The sequence below is a fragment of the Canis lupus genome, chromosome 1, assembly GCF_011100685.1.
Source record: "Canis lupus familiaris isolate Mischka breed German Shepherd chromosome 1, alternate assembly UU_Cfam_GSD_1.0, whole genome shotgun sequence".
In the NCBI taxonomy this organism is placed as follows: Eukaryota; Metazoa; Chordata; class Mammalia; order Carnivora; family Canidae; genus Canis; species Canis lupus.
Window position 1 is genome coordinate 75,411,256 of NC_049222.1, and position 19,036 is coordinate 75,430,291.

At 40.9% G+C, this 19,036-nt stretch overlaps 2 long non-coding RNA genes and 1 pseudogene across 6 annotated transcripts in view; 1 reads left to right on the forward strand and 2 right to left on the reverse strand.

Moving 5' to 3' along the window:
* Window positions 1-6,928: 6,928 nt before the first annotated feature.
* Window positions 6,929-11,733, reverse strand: LOC111098585 (annotated as a pseudogene).
* Window positions 11,734-12,967: 1,234 nt separating this feature from the next.
* Window positions 12,968-18,649, forward strand: LOC119870819. 2 transcript variants are annotated; one of them, XR_005354055.1, is made up of 3 exons: window positions 12,968-13,071; window positions 16,647-16,818; window positions 18,445-18,649. It is a non-coding gene; the product is annotated as an uncharacterized LOC119870819 (long non-coding RNA). The 2 variants fall into 2 exon arrangements; XR_005354057.1 differs by lacking the exon at window positions 16,647-16,818 and adding an exon at window positions 13,666-13,892 and having other exon boundaries at window positions 12,969-13,071.
* The window catches only part of LOC111096447, a 49,097-nt gene continuing 45,744 nt past the window's right edge, over window positions 15,684-19,036 (reverse strand). For all 4 annotated transcript variants that reach the window (XR_005354052.1, XR_005354051.1, XR_005354054.1 and 1 more), the window contains one exon: window positions 15,684-16,196. This is a non-coding gene — a long non-coding RNA (uncharacterized LOC111096447). The remainder of the gene's footprint in view (window positions 16,197-19,036) is intronic.

Genomic DNA, 19,036 nt, shown 5'->3' on the forward strand with positions numbered 1-19,036 from the left:
AAAAAACAGGATTAGGTTATTCTTGGCTGCTTTGTTTGTAATAGTGAACACTGGAAACAATTCAAACATTCATCAATAAGGGAGTAATTACGTATATTATGGCATACCCTTATAAAGAAATGTTTTACTGCTATTTGTAAAAGAATGTAGTAGATATTTATATGCTGATATGGGAAGATCTCCAAATCAAAAAAGCAAGTCAATTGTTAAAATACAGAACATGTGAACTCATTAAGTTACATGGAAAAAGGACTGGAAAGCTATTGACCAAAGTGTTAACATTAGTTTCCTTTGGGATGGATGATGGTTATGGGAAAGGTACAAAGGTTACTCTTACATTTTACTTCAACCGTTTCCATATATGCTTTGCCACAAGGAATTTTAGGAGACAGGAAAATGATGGACTGCAAAGCAAGAGAATCCATTTGCTTTTATTGCTTACAAAGGCAAGACCAGTGTAGTGGTTAAGACCATGGGCTTTCGAATTGTATTTCCTAGTTTCAAATCCTGTCCACCCTCCTCTCCTTAACACTCTGTGGCCTTTGGGCAAGTTTCTTACTACTCTGCCCCTCTGTGTGCTCATTTTTAAAGTAGAATCGGTAGATTCCGCTTATAAGTGACACCGTACAGTATGATGTCACTTACATGTGGAAACTAAAAAAGCCAAACTCATAAAAACAGAGAGTTACCAGGGGCAGAGGATAGGGGGAATTGGGGATGTTGTTTAATAGCATAATATGATAGAGATGTTAGCTAGCACTACAATGGTTATCATACTGTAATATATAAGTGTACAAAATCAACACATGTACACCTTAAAGTTATACAATGTTATATATCAGTTATATCTCAAAAAAATTCACATTTTAAAAATAAATAAATTGGGATTTGTGGTGTTCCATACATACTAGTTATGTATATAGTTATACTAATTATATATATATACTAGTTCCATACATAGCTGTTATTAATATTGCTTTGGGTAGCAATAGTTTATATTCTATTTCCTTCTCTCAGAGGTCAATCACAATAATTAATTTGGAAATAAATAATATTTACATAATGAAATGGTACTGATTTTGATCATTGTTAATACTCAGAAGGACATATGGATGATGCATGGAATAATTAATCATATCTATAGAACAGAAAACAAATGTTATTAATACTGACACTGTAAAAGCAACAGTTGTTAAAGTTATAAAAATAACCAAAACAAGAATGGAAAATAACCAAAAAAAGAATAACTAATTTTAAAAATGCAAAGAGAGGGCCTACACTCGTTAATGTAGGCTGATTTGGCTGAAACATTTCATAGTGGAGAAGACTAGATCCTATTCAAAGTGGGTGAGTCAAGAAATAGAGATACATACATCTTATTTAAAATACAGAACTGGACATCTGAAGCACTAAAAAACAAATAGTTCAAATAATTTTCATCAAGGAGAACCATCGAGGAGATTTTTATATTGTAATTGATTTTTATAATATAAGGCATTTTTTCATGATATTCAAAAACTAAGAAGCTCTTGCCATAGTGGAGGCACGGTAGTGTGTAATGTGTATGTGTTGATTGTGTATACAAATTTAATAGATAAGAGAGTTATGCCCCTAAACCTGATAGCAGTTGCTGTCACTGGGGAATTCTTCCCTAACGCTACCTACCCCTAACGTGGGTAGCTGAGGGGCAGGAGTAAGGTGAGTGACTTTCACTAATTCCATTTTGGATCTTTAAAATTTTATGCCATGTTCATACGTCACCTACTCCCAAAATAATAACTTTGTGAAGCCTCCACCTTTCACAACACGGCCCTGTCCATAAGGCTAGAGCCCCAGACTTCCAAATCAGTGTTACCCAGGCTTGTACCAGTCTCTGGTGTCTGTGTCCACACTCTGTTCCTCCTCCATCAACCCCACCAGACACCCATGAGGTGAGGACACCCATGGTAACCTCCAGAATTCCAGGAAGAACAGATGCACCCCCTTATGGAGGGTTACGAATGTACATTTGAACTGTCTAGTTTTGCAAAATGTTACCTCCTCTCATGTTTTGATTATTTAACAACCGTGGTTAGAGAAGAATGCTAAGCAGTGTATGTGACTAGTCACAGGGTGAAAAGGAAGGATGTCATGGGCTAGTGGCTGACCCACATTGGGGGGCAGAGTTGCCTAGATAACTGTCCAGCTTTTTTGGACGTGTGTCTGTAGATAGGAAGACTGATCATGTACAACCTATTTCTTTTAATAACTCATAATTTCAAAGTAATGATGAACATAAACAATATTTCAAGATAACTGAAACAACTATAATAATACATGAGAGAATCTTTGATTTATTTTGCTGGCAAAGTTCAGAGTCATAGGATATAGCTAATATTAATGGAGTTTGTTGCCTAGATTCATAATTGAGGGAAATGCTGTATTTGGGGTTGACATTAGTGAAAACAAACATTTAATTGTTCCCATTTAAGATCATGAACACCAAAAAAAAAAAAAAAAGATCATGAACACCTTAAATTTTATCTGTGGACCCAGGATGAGGACCCTGTCCTAGATCCAGTATATCCAGAATTATAAATCCTATCTAAGAAGGCCTAGTTGATCTGTAGCCAGGCTTGAAGCCTTAGATACATTTTGAGAGCTGTTTCAGACAGAAGCCACATGTCAGGCGAGGGAGGATTCCATACTGACTCAAAGTCAAACACATTAAAATTCAAAGGAAGAAATCTAGACTTTTAAATAGATTACCTGGGATGTGGAGCATATGTCATGGTTTTGAGCAATTAGAATTGTTCTCATTCACTTTATCTCCCCAGGCTAATGACACATGATTACAGAAATCACAAGTTAGAGATATTTTGAACTTTTGACAAAACTTGACTCCTTTAGTTGATTGGCCTGTTTTATGCTGCCTGCCCAAGGATATCTATTAATGTGCCATTCTGTCTCAGTTTTAAAACATGGCCTCAAGTTTTTGTTCTTGCTTCTTTTACCTTCTTCCCATCAATCTTGAATTAAGATTGGCTAGTGACCGTTTGGTTAGTAGCATACTATAGAAATGATGCTGTGTGATTTCCAAAGTTAAGTTATACAATATTATGGAACTCCTGCCTTGTTTGATTAAAGTACTTGCTCTTGGAGTTCTGAGCCACCATGTAAGAATTCTAGCCTGAGGCTGCCATGCTGTGAGGAAGCCCATGCCACATGAGTCAGTCCCCTATTTGAACTGTCAAATAGTATAGCACCCCAATTGACAGTCTCAAATAGCCTGGGCTTCACATATGTAAGTGAAAGAACTTTTAGATGATTCTACCTTCCAGCCATTTGAGGAGACCTCCAGATTTTCAAGCCTTCCCAGTTGAGTCCCCAGTCACTGAGGAGCAAAGTCAAGTCATCTTTGCTTTGCTTTGCTTAGCTTGCTCAAATTCCTAAACCACAGAATCATTGAGTGTAACAAAATGATCGGGTGTTGTTATGCCATGAAGCTTTGAAGTAGTCTATTACACACCCAAAAATAACAAAATAAAATAAAATAAAATCCAGTATCTAACCAAGAAGCAGCAGGTAGAAAAGCTGAAGTGGTCAATATGCAGACATAGTGACAAGGCAACAGTAAAAAATCATCAAAGCAACTCCAACTAGACCCTTTTATATACATGAAATTATTGTTCCAAATCAATGTATTAGCTTTAGGCCAGAGGTCAAAAATCCAATTGCCATAAGCACTTATCATATGTTATTTCTGATCATTGTGAAATCTGATCTTTTTCTACACCCTTTTCCCCATCGACCAGTTGCATGCATAGGACTCCAAGGTTCATATGGCTAAACAGGGAGATAGAAGCCTGAGTCCCTGAATGATTGATTGTATGAAGGAAGCCCATCAATTCCCAGAGACACCCACATTGGATTGTTACATGGGTAGCATGATATACTTCTATATGTTATTGAGTCACTGGTATGTCAGAGTTTATTTGCTACAGCATCTAATGTTACCCTAACTGATACAGCAACTCATACTTGACCTCAAAGTCAAGGGACTAATAAACATGGATAAAGATCATGGAGAATATAGAAACATCAGTCCCAACTCCATTCTAACCAGTTTTTGTCATGTGGAAATGTGGAACCAGCTGCCAGATGTTCCTATTTATTTGAGACATGCCAGTGATCCTTATTTTTACAGGCAGTTTTAAGTTTAATGGTTTACTCGATTAAAAAAAAATCAGTGAAGCCAAACAAGACTCACCTTCCAGCCCATTTTGCCACATTGCATCTCTCTGGGCTGGCTGGTTGAAGGGATCCCTTTGCAATCATGGTGTTAGACGGAGGGACTAACCACTATTGAATATCCACTCTATTGTACCACACATTTATTCCATCTGTCGCATCTTCATCAGAGCTGTCATCTTGGAAGACTGCTCATCTCCTCAGCAGCCTTCCACTTCAAAAGACTAAAGTTCTTCCTTTTAGCTCATCTCTCAAAGACCCCCACCCTGCCCCAGTCTGGCCCTCATCTAACCTCCTGCAGTATGTCTTCTTCCAGCTGCATCAGACTCTGCCCTCTCATGTATCTTCTAAACTCTGTGCTTTGCTCAGGCTGCCCAACAGAATGCGTTCATCTCATGGTTCAAGATTCAGTTGATGGACAACACAGGCGAAGAAGTGAGAAACCAAACATATCTGTCCTTAGATTCTGTGATACTTGCTTAGTGGCCTTAGTTAAGCCACCTAAACTTCTCCAGGCTGCATATCATAGAGGCTGAAAATGCCAGAAACCCCAGCCATCTATTCAGCTACGTCAGGGGTCAGCAAACGCTTTCCATTAAAGACCAGAAAGTATTTTCAGCTTTGCAGAACACTTGGTCTCTGTACAGTGATCTACAGTGCCACTATAGTGTGAAAGCAGCCCTAGTCAACACATAAACAACTGGATATGGCTATATTCTAATAACATTTTTATTTATGGACACTGAAATTAGATTTACATTTAATTTTCATGTTATAAAATATTATTTTCCCTTTCATTTTCCAACTATTTAAAAATGTAAAAGCCATCTTGTCTTGTGGGCTAAACATGATCAGGTGGCTGGCCAGATTTGCCAACACTTGAACTAGTTCATGGCCATGTGACTAATCCTGGCCAATGGGATCTGTGGCAAAGTTTTCTGGAGTGGTTTCCTGGAAGAGTGTCCCCTCCTCATTTGTCCTCCCACATTGGGAGGAAACACTCTTCCTCTGGGGCTGGACATTGTTTTATCTCCAACCAATGCCATCCTGGGTCATTAGAGGCAAGGGTGGTGACTTAGCTTGGATAGAAATAGAAAGACTCTAGATCCTTGTTGATATCATTAAGCTGCCAAAGCAGCCCTGAAACCATCTGACTCCAGACTTTATTTCATAAGAAACAGAATTTTTTCTCATTGTTTAGCTGGGTGTTTTGCAGTGGTGTACCAAGTAGGGGGAGCAGTGTGCCCTGGGTGTAGGCAGTCAGGGAGTGTGTGGTCTGCAGGGAATTTTAAAAAAGTAATAAAAACAACTAAAAGTCCATCTGCTTTTTATTACCACTATGCACCAACAATTCTAAACCATGCCAGTGATCAAATCCCACCCCTGTTCGGGTCCTCTGCTCCAAACACTACCCAATCTTGTTACCCAACTAATACTTTGTCCTAATACTTTGCACCTTGCAGTCATGAGGTTCCTAACTGATATGTATGCCCCAACACCCAGCATGGTGTCTTGGCTTTATAAATATTTTGCTGAAGTATTGAAGAACCCATGATCCACACACATGCACATGAGGACCTATATGAACCCGTGCAGTTGTCATGTTATAATTGCATTCTACTGGCTTAAGAAAGTGAAGAGTATTCTTAGATTTCTGCTTCACATTCTTAGATTTTGACTTGACATTTCTTAAACCCACAGTGGAATCATGAGGCCTCTACTCTATTGTGACCTCATATAGCTTTACCATGGTTTCTCAAGGCCTGGCTGCGTTTTCCAGGACGGTCTTGGAGAAGGGTGCATTTGTCTAAATTTAAAAAGAGAGAGAAAAATCAAAATAAACTTCAAACAGTGCACTTGAATTAACTCAAGAAATGCATAGTGTCCCAAAATAAGAAAATCAGCCTAACCTAGAAAAATGTAGCCCAAGTACTCAGGATTCAGAACCATATGAAGTGGTGTATGAGTGTCAGAAGTGGGCACAGCTCCTCCACAGCATGCCTCACTGCCCCTGGCTCTGCTCTGGGATGCCAACCATTTAATTGGGACTATAACTTAGCATGTTCTAGAGCTGTTTTCTATTACAAATGTGTATACATGACTTAAACATCAAGCTTTAATTTTTACCAAGATGGTTTCCCAGTTCTATTTTCATTGTACTATAAAATCACACACATGTGCATTCATGCATACACAGTCATACACAAACATGCATAAACACAAAAAACACATCTGTTGACAAAACATTTGTGCACTTACATGCAGGCAAGTATATGTGTGTGTGAACATGCAGCACACATCAACACACACACGGGCAAAGACATTTTCATACACAAGCAAAGCACATATACACATACACACATACATGAACACAAAGATATATACATGCACTTGTACACACACACAGTAAATACATGTCTGTACTCACATCCCTCAGCACTTGGACATGAGAGTTTTTTGGTTTAACTTCATATAGCAGAGTTATTAAGAAAGGCTCAAAACTCAGATCAAACTAATTTGAAACCTGGCCCCAACTCTTTCTAGCTGTATAACTTTGGACAAGTTATTTAACTTCTCTGAACCAACCCTAATTCTGTAACACAAAATACACAAACATACAAAACCAGAATATTTATTTTACAAAAACAAAGTTAAAATACACAAGATGCATCATTCGCACACAGCTAGAACAGTTGGCATCCTGGAGAAAATGGGGCCCATGGTGCAGTTGTCCAAGGGAGCAAATACAGAAAATTCTATTAGCCCAGAGTGGGGTGGGAGTAAGCTTAGGGGCAGCAGGTCTGCAGCTGTTCCCCCAACAACCTCTGTGCCTACTGTCATAACCCACTTCTTGGGATGGTCCTCAGCACCCTATCCCAAGAGCGGGTTATGAGACAAGATGTGGAAAAACCCTGCCTTACCCCCTGAGAGAGTCCCTCCCCATAGAGTGCAGTGGTTCATGCTGTCCGGCCCAGTAACTTGGATAGAGCATGGCCAGAGTTCACTTGCCTCACCTCTCCCCTCTCCCCTGCCAAGAGGGAAGATGGGGTCATGCGGGGGGCCACCGCCTGAGATGCGGCAGAGCCAGTTGCCCCCTACCCATCCTGTCTCCACTGCCTCCACTCTGTCCACTGATGCCTGCTCTTCAAAACTTCCTGATCACAAAAGGATAGCCCCCTCCCACTATAGGTCAATTCTGGGCCCGCGAGAGCAGGACTCCTCTTCTTCCTCCTTTTGGAAGCAGGCTGGTTTTCCCTGTGAGCCGGTCCCCCACTGGGCCTTCAGTGGACATGAGGTCACCATAGGGCTGCTACTCTGGCATAAGTGGCCCTTCTTGGGCTGGGGTGGCAGCTGGAACTCCTTGACACGGTAGTCTAGGCCTCCACGGTTGCAGCATCTGTCACCCTCTGCTCGGTGCTTCTGCCTGTTGTTCCCTTTGGGCGCCTCTGGACCCTGGCACAGAGCACCCCTCCACAGCCGGCTACTTGGAAGGTTCCATGTCCTCAACCAACTTCTTAAAGGTGGACTCCACTGCCTCATCCTCCTTGAGGCTCCGGAAGCCCACTATGTGCCACCTGCTCTGATGCACACAGACATCCACGGGGTAGGGGTGGCATTCCCCACCCCCCGGCATGGGCGCTCATGGACATGCACACGCGAAACCCCTTCCAGATGCGAGCTCCAGGCCGCTGCAGCTCCTCTATCCTCTGCTGCCAGAACTGCCTCTTCTCGCGCCTTGGCACTACCACCTGCACGTGCAAACTGCTAGTTTGACACAGAGACTCGAAACAGTGCCTGTTGTTACCTGGTTCATAAGATTTAAAGAACCCAAGGGTTTTGTGTGGCCCCATCCTTCAGAAATAGATGAGCCCATTGGCAGAAACCTGCCACTACCCCTAACCCCCCGGCTGTTCCAGGCACAGGCAGCTGCAGAGGCCCTGCTTGGCTGGGGTCAGGTGTCTGGAGGGATTGGCTTCCTTCCACAGGCCCATCTCCCTGCACGCAGTCTGTTCATCAGCATTTCCAGGAATCAGAGCAAACAGTTCTTACTTTGGAAGGAGGTTGGGTTAATGCTAAAGCTCGAAATCTCTAAAGCTCCATCAGGGATAGCCAGGCAGGAGGAGTTGGGGGATCCGTCACCCTAAGGCCTGACATTCAAGAGGAAGACGTAGATGTCAGCCAAAAAAGCATGTCCCTGAATCAAGTGGGATCTACACCAAGGAAAGGGATCGAGAAGACGAGGGAGTAAATGGTGAAAGTCAAGGCAGGGTTTATGAGGGGAAAGGGAACAGGACATTTTCATGGCAGTATCTTAAACCTGGCCTAGGACTTACCTAGAAACATCTACCTCAAATTAGCTCTCTCTCTTCCTCTCTCTCTAAAAGCATATTCAAAAAGTTGTTATATTTTCCTATTACTTCTGGACTAAAATTAAAAATAGGTTAAAGAATGGTTTATTATTAACTGAGCCAAAACATCTCCACCTTCAGCCAAGATTGACAATAAACAGTCTGATGCTATCTTGCCCGGCAGGAGTGCTGTTCTGCCTAAGAGTGCAGAGAGACGTACACCAAAAATAATAAACAAAATAAACAAAATAAAATTCAGCAAGACAAACTCCAGGACAAATCTGTTCCCTTTGGCCTCCTGAAGGGCAATGAGGATTGTTGCCATTCTGAAATTGCTTTCATGCTTTCTCTGTGTCCAAGCCTTGCTGGCTTTCCTGAAATGTATAATCCTTTTATGTTTAACAAGTATGGATAAAACATGGTAGAAACCCAACAGCAAAGTAGTTTTCAATGGAGATAATGGATGTAGGTTCCTCATAAATGGCTGTAGCTTTGCTGGATGCTCCCAGGAAAAGAGATGGAGAAGTTTGAGTGAGGACAAGCCAGTGAGAGAGGCCGATTTTTGCACTCAGGGGACAGTGGATGCCTCCAAACAAAGACAATTTGGATATCATCTTCATCAATAGTTTTATATTCTAAAAAACAAAACAACAAAACAAACAAAAAACAAGAAAACATGGAATTGGTCATCCACCTATGAAAAACATGGTTGTAGACACACATTTATATTTTTTCCTATGGCTTTCCTTTGTAAGCCCGTTTCATCTACCCTATCAAGATGCTTAGTGTTTTTTGTGGGTGACAGCTACATCATTAAGAACTAAAAATGCCTCCATTTTTCCAACAGCAGTCTTGAAAAAAGTGCTCTACATCCCAACCAGGAGAAACTTACCTGACTAGTAAGCTGAGATTATCTTATCCAAACTAGGTAAAACGGGACCAGCAGAACCCCTTGCAAAATGCTTTGCTATTAAGACATAGCTAGGACCCAGTGAGCCAGCAGGAAAGCTTGTTCTCTGCAAGGGAATCAGCAAGGCTGTCAGGAAAACCATAAAGGAAAGAACGTGGAACTACAGACATCAAAAGTAGAACTAAAAATTTAGCTTTAAAATATTTAGTGGTAGTCTTGGGGCATCTGAGTGGCTCAGTCCATTAAGCATCCAATTCTTTGTTTTGGCTCAGGACATGATCTCAGGATCCTGGGGCTGGGCCCCGTGTCAGGCTCCACACTCCGCTTAGATCCTCTCCCTCTCCCTCTCCTTCCCACCACCTGCCTCCTTGCTCCCTCTCAAATAAATAAATAAATAAATAAAATCTTTTAAAAATTTAGTGATAGTCTTCATATGATGTAACAAGAATGGTACTTCATCTCTGTTGTATTCCTCCCAAAACTTGTAACCCCAGGCTGACTATAAGAACATCAGACAAATCCAAATTCAGGAGCATTCTAGGAGGCACTTGACCAGTAGTCCTCAATGTTGTCAAGGTCATGAATAACTGAGAAAGTCCAAGAAACCAACACAGGCCAGAGGAGCCTAAGGAGACATGACAGCTAAATATAGTGTGGTATCCTGAATGGGATCTTGGATTTGAAAAAAGACATTGGGGGAAAACTAGTGAAATCTGAGTAAAGTGTGGAGTCTAGTTATCAAAGTCTTGACCCACGTTGTTTCCTTAGTTATGCTGATGTACTACAGAGATGTAAGCTGTTGACAGTAGGGGGATCTGGCCGAGGGCTATGTAGAAAGTCTCTGTACTGTCTTTGCAGATTTTCTATAAATTGAAAACTTTTCTAAAAAATAAGTCATTTTTTACAAATTTCCATGATCATAACAAAGAAGTAAGTTTAGTTAAAAATGAAACCACCAAAATGTTCCAACAGATTCATGATTTTTACATATTAATCTTAACTGAATTATTACTATTAGACTACATACCTAGTTCAGCACTAGGACATGGTAAAGAATGTTCAATTCTTCAGACAATGCCCAGTTGACTGAGAAGTACGGTGTTCAGCAGTTGACCCCAATTCCACATCTGTGGGGTGCCCCGCTTGTCTGGACCACACAGTCATGACCAGGTCATACCATCCATTCTCTTGGGAGAGGCACACCAAAGTTCTAGCATGATGTACGTGAGAAAATCGAGAACTAAAGGCTTGGTGTCATACACATGATTAATTCATTCTTTATACCATCCACTCATTTGTTTGCTTAATTTCATTAAAACATTCAAAAGTATATTCAAAAACGTTTACATAAGGGGCTCCTATCTACCTGGCACCGTGCTAGATCCTAGTCCCTACACTAATAGGCCCAATAATTGACAATAACAAAGTTGTTAAAACCACATGCTGGTATCCTGAGTTTGTGACTGTGGGCAAATTGAATGGATCTTAAAGACGGTTTCTTCCCTTATGTCATTTCTATGGTGTGGGGGGGCAGGTTCGTGAGTGTGATGTGTTGAGCACACCCACTGTCAGCTGGCATTGTTTGTCAACACTACAGACACCAGGCACTTGGGTAGGAAAATGAATAAAGAGGAGGAGAAGCAGATCATTCTTCTGCTGCTTCAAAGGTAGGTGGTCTTAGTACTTATGGAACCACACTGGGACTCAGTTTCTTTGTCTGAAAAGTAGGGGAAATATTTCCCGTCTTAGGTTTTCAAGAGAATTAAAAGAAACAAGACATGTAACAGACTCACCAAGGATACCTGGCAGGTGACAGACTCTCAGCCACTGAGAGCTGTTATTCCTTAAATACGATGGCAAACATGACAGTCACAGAACTAGAGGGGAAGCGTTTGTCTGCGCCCAGAGAGGAGTTTGGCCCAATATAATAAGAAGACAGTTACAACAAAACAGTACCTAAGGGGGCATCTTTGGATGCTCACAAGATGAAGATGACATATTTTGCTGAGGAACACAAACCCACACAACTCAGCGTGAATCCTCTTTCCCAGGCTGCCTGAAGTTACCCAAATTATTTTCCTGGTGTTCACTTGGTTGCAATTCCTTCACCTGACAGCTGAGGCCCAGCCCCATCTGCCCCCAAATCCCTCCCCAACCCATTGTTTCTCTCTGCACCAGTCCAACCAGATAGTCCGCTCTCATTTCTCCTGTGTCTCCAAGCCTGGCACTTCCCGCCTGACTCATCGTCCCAAGTCCAGCCCACATCCTACCTGGTGCACGAGGCTGGCTTTACCATCTTTTAATTTTAAAGGACTTTTTTCCTGACTCTTCCAACTAAAATTAATTTTTCCTTGCTCTCCATTCACATGCTGCAATCTTTTCTCCGTTCTTCTCTTACAGCTCCTGCCACCCATCCCTCACCTTGGAGCAATGGTTCACCCTATACAAGCTTAGAAGCTGTTTTTGGGCATGCTTCATTTCCTACTTCATCTCTTTGCCATCCAAAGCTCCAGGGAAGCCTTCCCACACATGTAGTCTGTAAGGATTTGTTGAATATTCCGGACTAAAAGATCACTCAGGACAGCTGGCACACAGGCAAACTGTAAAATCTGATGTGATCACTCAGTAAATTCTAAATAGTTATCCTATAAGGAAAGCAGTAAGAAAGATGAATTAAAAAAAAAAAAAAAGAAAGATGAATTTTGTGGCAATTGTTTGGTTCAGCTGCCCAGCCTGCCCGGCCTTCCTAAATGAAGCAAGGCTGATCCATGAAAAGCAGGGGGGCTTTACCCAGTTCTGAACCTAGAACTCATGGGCCTGGCTTAAGCCACCTGCTCAGGTAGCTACTGCAGGACCTTAATAAATCAAGCCTCGATTTGACCCAAACTTTGAGGACAACTGTGACACATTTCTATTGACCTGCTTGGGACAAAGAGAATTGAATAGATTCTCTTATTGAATAGAATAAAATAAGATTTTATTTATTTATTTATTTAAGAATGAGAGTGTGAAAGGGAGTATACGTACAAGCAAGCGAAGGAGCAGAGAAGGAGGGAGAAGCAGACTCCTCACTGATCAGGGAACCTGACTTGGGCCTCGATCTCAAGACCTTGGGATCATGACCTGAGCCAAAGGCAGACACTTAACTGACTAAGCCATCCAGGTGCACTGGGACAAAGAGAATTGTAAGATAAAGTTTAGCTTTTTGGTGTTACTGTGACACCTTTGTAATTTCCTGAGAGATAGGAGTGTCTCTTTTTCTAATGAGGTGACTCTGGGGGGCTCCTGGATGGGGCTGGAGGAGGACTGGTCACCAGAAACACCAAACATGATTAGAAGCTTGGAACTTCCAGCTCTACCCCATCCTCCTGGGAGCAGAATGGAACTGGAGATTGAGTTAATAATCAATCATGCCGACATCACAAAGCCTCTATTAGAAAATCCCCAAACTCTGGATTTCAGAGAGCTTAGGTTGGTGACCACATGGAATCACTGGGAGGGTGACATCTGGAGAGAGCATGAAAGCTCCTCACCCCCTCCCCATACCATGCTCCATATACTTCTTCATCCAGCTGTTCACCTGTATCCTTTGTCACATACTTTCAGATAAACATAAATAAGTGTTCCTCTGAGTTTTCTGAGAAGTCCTAACAAATTAGCAAATTCAAAGAGGGGACCCCTGATTTAGAACCAGTTGGTCAGAAGTACATGTGACAATCTAAGATTGACAGTTGACATCTGGAGTCTGGGCAGTCATGTGGAACTAAGCTTTAGCCCCTGTGGCCTGTGCTCACCCCAGGCAGTTAATGACAGCACTGAGCTAAATTACAAGACTCCCCACTGGTGTCTACCAAGAATTGGAAAATTGCTTGGTGTGACAAAACCCACACATTTGGTGTCAGAAGTATTCTGAGAGTAAAAGAAAGTGTTTCTTCTTTGCTTTTTGTTTTATTGAGGTAGAACTGACATGTAAGTTGCTTTTTCTTCTACTTCCCAGATCTACTAGCCAGTCTGCCAACCCCTCCCATTCTGAGAAAGACTTCTAACTTGCCAAGGAAAGAAGGAGAGAAGGAGGGGAAGGGGGGCGAAAAGGAAGGGGAGAGGGAGGGAAGCAGAAAGGACAGAATCTAGCTAGTCACATGTACTTATAACCACCACTTCCTGAATTCTGGTCAGTTTTGTCCATCATTTGATGGTCTACAGCTAACTACTACACATCTTCCAGACTGTGAAAATATGCTTAATACATCCATCTGAAACTGGCATCTTTAAAGAAGGAAACTGACACTGTCTGATTTTAAAGTTAAACACTCAACTCTCAAGCACCTAGAAGGCCTGCCAGAGTCCTGATTGGAGGCCTGGCTTGCCTTTATGAAAATACTTCTCTCTGAGACTTAACTCAGGTGAGGGGGCAGAGAACCAGTTTTAGTTGAAGGCTTCAGTGTGGGCAAATGGACCATGGGGAAGAGAACTCCACAAAAACTTCAGAATTTTTCTTTTTTGGAAAAACAGAGTTTCCAGTCTCTCAAAACTTAGTCTACTTTGACATAATGTTTTCCTCTTCACTTAAACCCTTACTTTTTCCAAAGGAAACTTAATTTAAACAATGTGTTATTGTAATTAAATAAAGAACTTAGTGATACAAACACCAACATTCTTGTTTGAAAGTAAAACTTTCCTAGCTTCCAGGACTGCCAGAGAATTTTTAAAAGGATAGTGGCAGCTTTTGAGCAAAGAGTTTTTGCAGAGCCAGAATGAGAAAATGAGCCGGGAATTTATTATCTGAACATGCTGTGTGGAGACTGAAGTAGATGAAACTCACCCTCCTTGTCCTCATAATTCTAACTACACGTGTGGATTAAGCAGCAACATTTCCGAGGAAACTCAGATGTCTCAGCAATCCTTCATTCACGGTGCAACCACCACACAGGGTGTCACGTTGGTAGAAGAAGAGCAGCCTGCTGTTAGATGCAGTAGATGCCATGTGAAAAATTTCCTGGGACCTTCAGCTGTGTTAGTTTATCACCAGCAATGCTTCATCCCAGCTACTGACAACCAAAATGATCAATGGAGGGTTAGTCTCCTGGGAAAATGTGAAGTTTTAAATGGAACCACAAGACAGAATGAAGATGCTTGGAAATAACTGAAAGCAATGAAGACCATCCCAACAGCAAAGGACTGAATAACTGCGAAGCCCAGATAAATTATCCTCTGGTGCATCAGGAAATGCCTGCTTATTTCTAGATTCATGTAGCACTGAATGATTATGGGGTCGTTTGCTATATGTTTGACCAAAAGAAAAAAGTCTATATTCACATCTGATTCTGATTATGTAAAAGAATCCAATGGGTCTGCCCCAGACAAGGCCATTCCCCAGACACCATGAATGGTGAGGCAGGAAGAGAGAGAAGCGTGCTAAGACTATAAGGGGCTATGTTGAAAAACAAACCTAGTCCCCTTCGTTCCTCTTGATAATCACCTGGATGGCTGGGGGTCCTCTCCTAGATAAGTCCATGTCATGGCCCACCCTAACATATGGTGCTACCATCATTTTATTTATGCTCAATACTAAAGATCTAGGAATTGATGAAAGTTCATTGTAGGCAGAGGACAAGGGTCCTCCATCATCACTCCTCACTAATCAGGGTCAAGGAAGATATAGAAGTACAGTGCCTCTTACCTGTGATATAAAAAGTAACATTCCCCAAAGACCATTCAAGGTCATGGGCAAGAAAGTCAGTCAAGAAAAATTAGCAGTTAAGAGCAGGCCATGGAAGCCCATTGAAGGGAGGTTAAACAACCAGTTTGACCAACCAGACAAAAAAGAAGTGGGCAGGCCAACAGGAACTGGGTAAAATCTGAATGCTGCTAGTCAAAACATGAGTTTTAATGGTTGAAAGGCTCAGTTAAAAGGTCTGTGTAGGGACAAAGATCCCCATATACTCAGTGTACAAAATAATTGATAACATTTATTAATCATTTATTGTGTGCCAGACCCTTTAAGAAATTTTAATTACAGTATAGTTAACATACAGTGTTAAATTAGCTTCAAGCATACAATATAGTGATCTAAAGAGTATAATGCTAAAAAAAGTCAGTCAGAGAAAGACAAATATCATATGATTTCACTCATGTGGAATTTAAGAAACAAAACAAATGTATAAAGGAAAAGAAAACAGACACTTTTAAAAGGCTTTATGCATATTATTTCATTTATTTCTCACAACACAGTATACTGAAATAGGTACAATAATCAGCATCCCCCTTTCTCAGTTGAAGAAATCAAGGCACAGAGAGGTTGAGTAATTTGCTAAGTCACCCTGCTAGCAAACAGAAGAGATAAGATTGAAACCCAGGAAGTATGACTCTATAGTCCATAGGCTTTATCAATAAGCTGATGGGCTCTGTAGTATCTACTGCTCAACAAGAATTTTTATCTCTGCAGCACTCACAAGATATGTGGAGGCTCCAACTGGGGGCACCTGGGTGGCTCAGTTGGTTGGGCATCTGATTCTTGATCTTGGCTCAGGTCTTGATCTCAGGGATCCTGAGTTCAGGTCTCAAAAGATATTTGGACGTTCAAACAACCCTCAGTCGTGTGGCAGGATTACTTTCATCCAGTCTTGAAAGTAGAACTCACCCTTTCTCTTCAGAGGACCCCAGAGATGATCCATGCCCAAGAGCGGAGTAACCAGGAACCTTCCATCCTAAAACAATGGAAAGCTGCAACTATAGGTGAAAGCAGCCTCATGTTTCCTCCTGATCTTGCAGACCAGGATGTAATTTCCTCCTATTTACAGTGTTCAGTAAAATCCAATTTTAGAGTCAACTAGCAATGCTTTCGTTAGAAAGTCAAATGGAAGAGTTATTTAAGATATTAACTAAAAGATAAGTGGAAAAGTTGAACATGAAAATAAAGACATCTCACAAAATGCTTAATTAGAAAAGTATTTTAAACATTTTAAGTGTTCACACTTTGAACATCCCGAATATTTGCATAACTTGATTCCAAAAGGAGTCTCAATAAGGGGGTTTCAAACTTTCAAAGACTATAAAAAGATAGTGTGTTGTTTTCCATGTGTTTGTTTTTGAACAGAGCTCTGAAATTGTCTGGCAAACCCAAAGGGAGTCCTATTTTCCTTGAATGAATATACCAGATCTGTCTTCATTTTGAATCTACACTCTGTATTCCTGCCCACACAATACCCACTTTGCAACCAAGTCTGTACTGTGCCTCAACTGGACACCACTCTAAGGGTCAAGGATACAGAGGGGCAACACACAAAATCCTCACACGTGGAGCTTGCATCCTAGTGGACAAGGCAGATGGTAAACAAGTGGATATTGGCACATTGTGGTTAACAATGGGAGGGAAATACACAGGAGCATCTGATATATAAGAATAAAATAATAGAAGGAAAGGCTGTTTGGGGACTGATGGCCAAGGACGACTTCTCTGAGGGTGTGGCATTTCAAATAAAATTAAAAACTGTTTTTTTTTAAATAATAACATCAGAATATAATGATGTACTATATGTTGGCAAATTGAATTTAAATTAAAAAAATAAAAATTTTTAAAAAGGTAAACAAAATTGACAAAACTTTAGCTGGATTAAGAAAAAAAAAGAAAGATCTAAATAAAATAAAACCAGAAATGAAAAGCAGACACTACAACTGATCCGACAGAAATACAAGGGATCATGAGACTACTATGAACAATTATACACCACCATCTTGGATATCCTAAAAGAAATGGATAAATTCCTAAAAAATATACAACCTAGCAAAACTGAATCAGAAATAATTTAAAAAAAAAAATCTGAATGAACCAATAGTGAGTAAAGAGATTGAATTGATAATCTAAAACTTCCCAGCAAAGAAAAGCCCAAGGCCAGATGGTTTCACTGGTGAATTCTATCAAACATTTAAGGAAGAATTTAAATGAATCTGTCTCAAAATCTTCCAAAAAAATCAAATAGGAGGGAACACTCCTAAACACATTCTGCAGGACTAGTGTTACTCTAATATCAAAGCCAGATAAGAATACAACAAGGAAAAAGGAACTTAAGGCCAATATCCTTGATGAATATAGACACAAAAATTCTCAACAAAATATAAGCAAACTGAATTCAAAAGCACAGCTACAGCAATCAAAACAGTATAATAGTGGCATAAAAATAAACAAATAGATATATGGAACAGAATCAGGATCCCAGAAATAAGATGTTGCATATATAGTCAACTAATATTTGACAAGGCAGCCAAAAATACTCAATGGGTACCATTTATTTGAAAGTTGCTAAGAGTGAATTTTTAATGTTCTCACTACAAAAAAGAAATGGTAATTCTGTGACTTGATGAGTGTGTCAGCTGATCATTTCCTGATATATAATTTCCAGATCAACATGTTGTGCCCAGTAAACTTTTTTTTTTTAATTTTTATTTATGATAGTCACAGAGAGAGAGAGAGGCAGAGACACAGGCAGAGGGAGAAGCAGGCTCCATGCACTGGGAGCCCAACGTGGGATTCGATCCCGGGTCTCCAGGATCGCGCCCTGGGCCCAAGGCAGGCGCCAAACCGCTGCGCCACCCAGGGATCCCTGTGCCCAGTAAACTTACTCGTGATGCTGTATGTCAATTACATCTCAATAAAGCCAGGGATGGGGGGAGGAGATTTCACTGTAGTAAAGGCCCAAGGAGACCTGGAACTTGAGTTTTTCCTAGTACGTGAAATTTTCAGCTTATTCATAATAATCCAGGTGTAAATTAACACTTAAAATTTTTTATAGAATTCTGCAACAACACTGCTGCTCCCAACCTAACTTCCAATCATATTTTCCAAACCTTTCCCTTCCAAGCCCCCATTTTAATACAACCGGTCTGCTTGGTACTCCCTAAATGTGTTATGTCTATTCTTTCTTCCTCCTCACCCTCCTCCATGTGTTCTCTCTACAGGATTGCCCTTCTTCCTTCCTTTGCCCAAGGCTCTAGCTGGTGCCATCGATTGCATGAAGCCTTCCCTGGCTAGCTTTATCCACAACTGACTGAGAATACCTACAAACCATAATGCCTCTATCACTCATGTGATGACTGGCAGTTAGTGCCCTGACTCTGAGCTAACTTTTCAGTGTTTATATCCAGTGTTTTCAAATAAACTATATATGACTTGAGTTCCTTTGTGGTTTTCTTTGCATGTACCTTTGCTGGCCAGATGCCCCTAAAATCTCTTAGATCATTTAGCACAGCATATTATAATTGCCAATTTACTTGACTTTCTCCTAAATAACTCCCACATCCAATTAAGTATCCAGTTCTCCTGCCTTGGACTCCTATATGTCTCTTGTAGCTATATACCTCTTACCATCATCCTTCCATACCTATTCTAATTCAACCTCCCAGCACTTCCCACTGGAGTTAGTGGACTAACCTCCCAACTGGTGTTTCTGCCTCCTTTTCTGCCCTTGCAAGCCATCCAACATTCAAGGCCAGCATGACCTTTCTAAAGGTCATATCTGATTACATCTCTCTCCTGAGGAAACCTGCTCTG